A 6664-nucleotide genomic window follows, 5' to 3' on the forward strand; every position below is an offset into this window, starting at 1 on the left:
TTCCATATGAATTAAGGATTTTACAAATCCCTATTGATTTTTATTTTCAGTTCTATGCTTGACCTCTCCACACACAGGGAGATGAAAGAGTCCTTACTAGAGGTTTGCTGTGTCATTTAAAGAAGTATTTTGTATAATGATTTTAGAATACTGCTTGTCATAAAGGGATTCTGAATGTGTCAGTTGCAATGGGCACACAGTTGTCTGTCTTGGGTAGCCTGACTCCACACATCACTCTTCTCTCTGAGGAGTCAGGCTTTTAATCGGCAGTGTCCATGTGACATTGAACTTCATGCTACCCGCTCCACTTCTACTGGTTCTCCCAGTTGTTGTCCAAAATAGGCAGAAATGATGCATTTCCTTTATATAATCTTTGTGACTCCTAGTGTTTATCAAAGCTATTTAATGGTCAATATTTATGATTCAATTTGTCGGTTGCCATAAGGATATGAACAAGATAAATGCCCAAATTTATATCGCATTAAAACTATAAGGTAAATTTCTGCTTTGCCAATATCTAACCAAATGGACCAACACTTATAAAAGGCAACAAAGAAATCCCATCAAATAAGCAGATACAATTCGTATTAACCCAACAAAGTCAGGAGATTCCTACCAGTGCCCATCAACCCGGGGAGAAATAAATGAGAAAGTGTTTCCAGTCTCTGTCCAAGGGATGAGGGGAATTCCTGAACTGTGGGACAAGGCAGGGGGCAGGTAATGGAGAAACTGGCACTTTTTGTCTTGGTGAGGAAGGAAGGCCTCCCTCTTGCTCCAGCCTCCAGGCAGAGGAGCGAATGTGACTTCATCAGTCCTCAATGAAAATATTAAGTGCTTGCTTCCATGGGCTGTGCACACTAGGAAAAGAAAGCCCAATCAATGTGAGCAACTCAGCTAGACTATCCCAAGGGAGCACTCCCATGCCACCTGAAGCAGGGCAGATGAGATCCAAGACATCCATGACTGTCACAAACTACTGAATAAGTCAGTCTTTCATCCAGAGGGAAGGGGATGACGGCCAGAAGACTTGTATTGAACTTAGCTACTTCAAGGTGCATTTTCCCTTAGACTGTAAATAAAGCAGGGAACTTGTCCCTCCAACAGTCACTATTGATAAGTTAGCAGAGGGAACAGGATGGCTCTCCTGCTGACACCAAAGCCAAGGCTAGTTGGAAACAGATGCACTGAGCCTTGGACACCAGAATTGGCACTTGCTCCCTGCTAGTGGTATTGGAAAAATATTTTTCAATCCGAGGTAGCTAGCTCACCAAGGGCCAATATTCCATCCATCTCCCACACATTGCGAAACTTTCAAGTTATTCTGTTTATCTTCCATTTCTGGTAGAACTAAGTCTCTCCACATCTCTTTCTGGAACTTGATGGTGCAGCCCATCCCCTCCCCTCTTCCCTTCAGTTTCTTTATGACCAATGTTTTAAAACTAGCCAATTGCCAAGACTTCAATGTGGGACCCCAGTTTATGTAGAAAAGCAGTCGGTTGCGTCCTACTGGGATTAATCTTTGTTTCTTTTTTTTTAAATTTATTTTTTATTAGATATTTTCTTTATTTACATTTCAAATGCTATCCCGAAAGTTCCCTATACCCTTCCCCTGCCCTGCTCCCCTACCCACCCACTCCTGCTTCTAGGCCCTGGTGTTCCCCTGCACTGGGGGATATAAAGTTTGCAAGACCTAGGGGCCTCTCTTCCCAATGATGGCTGACTAGGCCATCTTCTGCTACATATGCAGCTAGAGACACGAGCTCTGGGAGTACTGGTTAGTTCATATTGTTATTCCACCTATAGGGTTGCAGACCCCTTCAGCTCCTGGGGTAATTTCTCTAGCTTCTCCATTGGGGGCCCTGTGTTCCATCCAATAGATGACTGTGGGCATCCACTTCTGTATTTGCCATGCACTGGCATAGCTTCGCACGAGACAGCTATATCAGGGTCCTTTCAGCAAAATCTTGCTGGCATATGCCATAGTGTCTGGGTTTGGTGGTCTTTGTTTGTTTCTAATAGTAGCGACTGAACCCATGGAACAGTCCTACCTCCAACTTCATCTCCCAGTTTATAGTTCCCTCCCACTGCACAAAGGTATGAAGCAACTAGAGTCCTGGGTGTGGTGAGCAAGAGACTGCGCATTGCAGGTGACCAGTCTAGATGATAATCCCAGTTCTGACGGATTCTAAATGTGGGGGACTGAAGTGTCTGACTCCGATCAAGATCAGTAAAAGTAGGCAGGATCATGACATTCAACGAAAGCTCTGAATTCTAGCCTGAAATTAGCCCCTAATTTGATTGGGAATTCAGGACATTCCTACATGCCATGATTTCATTTCCTCCAGCTTAAAGTGAAGGAGCAGTTCATAATAAACTGCTCACCACAGTTGTGGTGAACCAAGGCTTCTCTATCCCTTGCTTTTGGACATGGAACATGAGGGTAGGGAAGCAACCTCAGTGTAACTTCAAACAAAAGTATCTCCTTTCCCCTCTCACTAGCTAATTCTCCAGCAGTCAGAATTCAGAATACATGTTGCTCGATCTACAGTGGCAACCTATAATTTGTGTGAGAAAGACTTAATTTAGGAGAACGCACGTGTCATTTTTTTCATAACCAAGTAAGAGTTACAATTAGTTTGATTCACAAGCTGTCAGGGATGTCTCCAGTAGACAAGCAGAGAACAATGAGGGAGAAGCTCTGGAGGTAGCTCTGTGATCAGAGAGGGAGCGGGTTTTCAGTTGTGTAATTAATACCAAACATAAACCCTCCTCTATTTTCCTTCCTCAGTAACCACTGTTCCCTGGATTGCCGTCTTCCAGAAGTCCATGAAGGAGGAGAGACCCTGATTTCACTTACTCACAAGGAGTTCTGCTCTGCAGCCTTCCACCTCTGGGAAAGAATCAGAATAAGTGGCACTGAAATGCCCCAAATAACGGATGAAGCAAGCAAGGCTTCAGCATTTTTTCCACGATCGCAAACATACTCATGAACTGCAAGTATTAATAACATCATTATAGCAGGGCTGTTGTGTTTTATAAAATGATAAGAAGGAAGGGATATGTTTGGCGGGAGGTGCAGTATGGTGTGGGGGAAGGGAGTCCCTCTGAGGGCCCAAGCTGAGGCATCCCTGTCTCCTGAGGTACATGAAGGGTATAGTATAAAATAGAGTTTATTCAGAGCATAGGGAGGGGAGTTGAGAGAGGTGAGTTGAGAGAGGAGTTGAGAGAGGTGGGGGAGAACAGGGAGCGAGGAGGAGGAGGAGGAGGAGGAGGAGGAGGAGGAGGAGGAGGAGGAGAGGGAGAGAGAGAGAGAGAGAGAGAGAGAGAGAGAGAGAGAGAGAGAGAGAGAGAGAGAGAGAGAGAGACGGAGACAGAGACAGAGAGAAAGAGGGGGGAGGCCAGCCATGAGCAAGTGAGAGAGGGGGGGATGGAAATGGGAGAGAGGAGGAAGAGGGTAAGGGAGCGGGAGCAAGGGGAAAGAGAAGAGAGCAAGAGACCAAGAGAGTGAGGAGGAGGCAAGAAGCCCCCTTTATAGTCAGGAATACCTGGCTGTTGCTAGGTAACTGTGGGGCAGAGCCTAAACTAAATGCCAGCAAGGGCCAGTGAGATAGCTTGGAGAATAAAGGTGTGCAGAGGTTTGAACATACATATCTCAGTAGAAACATGGGACTGAAGGCACGGTATCCAGCTAGTGATGATGTTTAGACAGGCTATGGAACCTTGAGAGGATGGAGCCTCGTTGGAGAGACACAGAAATAAATAGATCTAGAGGATATCATCCTGAATGAGGTAACCCAATCACAAAAGAACACACATGATATGCACTCACTGAAAAGTGGATATTAGCCCAGATGCTCGGAATACCCATGATATAACTCACAAACCACATGAAACTCAAGAAGAAGGAAGACCAAAGTATGGATACTTCTATGCTTCTTAGAAGGGGGAACAAAATACCCATGGAAAGAGCTATAGAGACAAAGTGTGGAGCAGAGACTGAAGGAATGACCATCCAGAGACTGCCCCACCTGGTGATCCACCCATAAACAACCACCAAACCCAGACACTATTGTGCATGCCAACAAGAGCTTGCTGACAGGAGACTGATAGAGCTGTCTCCTGAGAGGCTCTGCCAGTGCCTGATAAGTACACAAGTGGATGCTCTCAGCCATCCATCGGATGGAACACAGGGTCCCCAATGAAGGAGCTAGAGAAAGTGCCCAAGTTGCTGAAGGGGTTTGCAGCCCCATAGGAGGAACAACAATTTGAACTAACCAGTATCTCTAGAGCTCTCAGGGACTCAACCACCAACAAAAGAGTACACATGGTAGGACTCCTGGTTCCAGTTGCATATGTAGCATAGGATGGCCTTGTCGGTCATCAATGGGAGGAGAGGCCCTTGGTCCTGTGAAGGTTCTATGCCCTGGTATAGGGGAATGCCAGGGCCAGGAAGCAGGAGTGTGTAGGTTGGTGAGCAGGGGGAGGGGAGAGGAGGAAGGGGTTTTTGGAGGGGAAACCAGGAAAGGGGATAACATTTGAAATGTAAATAAAGAAAATATCTAATAAAAAATGAAAGAAGAAAGAAAAAATTATATCAAAAAAGATCTGAAAGAAAATGATTCCAGTGTATAGTTATAAACACTGATGCATGTAGTTGGGAGGCAACACTGGGCTAACAATGAGGCTGATGTGCTCTTCAGCTCCAAATGCTCATGGTCACACCAGGTACAGTTACCACATCTATCCCCGCCTTTATCTGCATCATTCAAATGCTTAGTAATCTAAAAATCTTCCAAGATTTGGATAAATATGAAAAAACTGGAAGAAAAGGAAAGGGATGGCTGCTGTGTGCATTCCTTGACCACCCAGGGGCACTCAGTACTTTGTTGTTGGCACACACTGGGTCACCCGACGTCCCTTGCCTGCCTGTCCATGGGTCATAGCCTCCAAGGCCTCACTTGACTAGCGGTTGACTGAACATTATTGTTTTCATGTACTGAGTAAATGAAAATACATTAAAAATGAGGACAGTAAGGATGTTTAAAAAGCAATATCAGTGACGAGTTTTCTGTCTTGAGTGGATGGCGGATGCCAGGCATGCGTGGTGCTCACAAGCATGTGTGTTTGCATCTTAGACACAGATACATTCATAATCGCACGTTATAATGGAAATGAGGGCAAGGGAGAGAGGAGCGAGGCAAAAGAGGGGAGAGAGGAGTGGAAAGGTTAATCCCATGCTGGAAGACGATGTCAGTGTTTTTACAGACGCAAGCTGACACTCTCCGCTCACTCTGACTCCTTTGAGATACTGCCTGTCACCTTCTTCACTGATCTCATAATCCACAAACCACTTGCCACTTAGGTTGGCAATCATCCACCTAGAAGTTTAACCAGGATTTCCACATCTGGGATAGTGTGTCTCCCAAATCTCATCTTCCAGAGAACCCAGTGCGGCCGAAATATTCAGCACACTCGAGGAACTGTCTCCTGAACATTGGGTGTCGATACTTTCCCGCTTTGCCTGGGAACTCTGGCTAAGGGTTTGGCTTTAACCACTTGACCCATTTGGATGCTTCTCTGTTCAAATGAAGGTGTACATGCAACTTTGCCTTACCTGTCTAGTCACCTCATTAGAACGAGGACTTGACCCATCTATACCTTCCTTCCTTTAGCTCCTTCTAGGTTGACTCTTACTAACTCATTTTAGGAAGTATCACTAATTCAGGTGATCCCCACAAAAATCACATGACACAGCCTTTCCTCCACTCATGCTTTTACTTTCTCTTCCTCCTCAAACCGGATGCAGGGATCTTTGTGTAGAACTGGTGTAGTAGTGAAGTAGTAAGTGGGTGTGGAGTTACGAGGGAAGAGGAACAGTGGGAAGCAAGGGTTCTGAGACATTCCAAACCAAGCAAGAGCTGAACCAGCTGTTCAGATCAAACGTGCGTTTCTCACATGTCATATGAACGAGTCAGAATTCCGAATAGCTGTCATCTTGTAACATCAATTCCACCACAAATGAGTGCACAAAATATGTAACAAGAAAAATCTTTGATTGCAAACTTCCCAACCACTGTGAGATACAGCGGTGTGGTTTTTCTACAGAGACAATGAGCTTTCTATTCATCCCCCCAAAATCCCAGGTATGTAATGAAGAGAAATCTTCATTTATATTTCCAAGTATACCCTTCTTTTGTCTTTAATTTCTGTGTGCTTTTCCTGGTTTCCAGTTATGTTTCAAGGAACCACTTATAGTACTCTGAATTTTCTGTTACAAAACAGAAATGATAGGATGCTTGGATATCTTTCTATATATCTACCCGTTTATATATCTACCTATCTTTCTACCTATCATCTATCTATATTTATATTTACCTATCATTTATCTATTATCTGTTATCTATTTGTCATTCTCATTACCCTAGCATCCATCTATTATCTATCTATCATCTATCTATCTATCTATCTATCTATCTATCTATCCATCTATTATCTATCTATCCATCTATTATCTATCTATCTATCTATCTGTATTAGCCAGGGTTCTCTAGAGTCACAGAACTTACAGATAGTCTCTATATAGTAAAGGAATTTATTGATGACTTACAGTCTGCAGTCCAAATCCCAGCAATGGTTCAGTAGTAGCTGTGAATGGAAGTCCAAG

At 44.1% G+C, this 6664-nt stretch overlaps 1 protein-coding gene across 1 annotated transcript in view; it reads right to left on the reverse strand.

Moving 5' to 3' along the window:
- Positions 1 to 6664, reverse strand: part of Adcy2 (adenylate cyclase 2) — a 384313-nt gene that overhangs the window by 132192 nt on the left and 245457 nt on the right. The gene's annotated exons all lie outside the window — the stretch shown is intronic.

The sequence above is a fragment of the Mus pahari genome, chromosome 11, assembly GCF_900095145.1.
Source record: "Mus pahari chromosome 11, PAHARI_EIJ_v1.1, whole genome shotgun sequence".
Taxonomy (NCBI): Eukaryota; Metazoa; Chordata; class Mammalia; order Rodentia; family Muridae; genus Mus; species Mus pahari.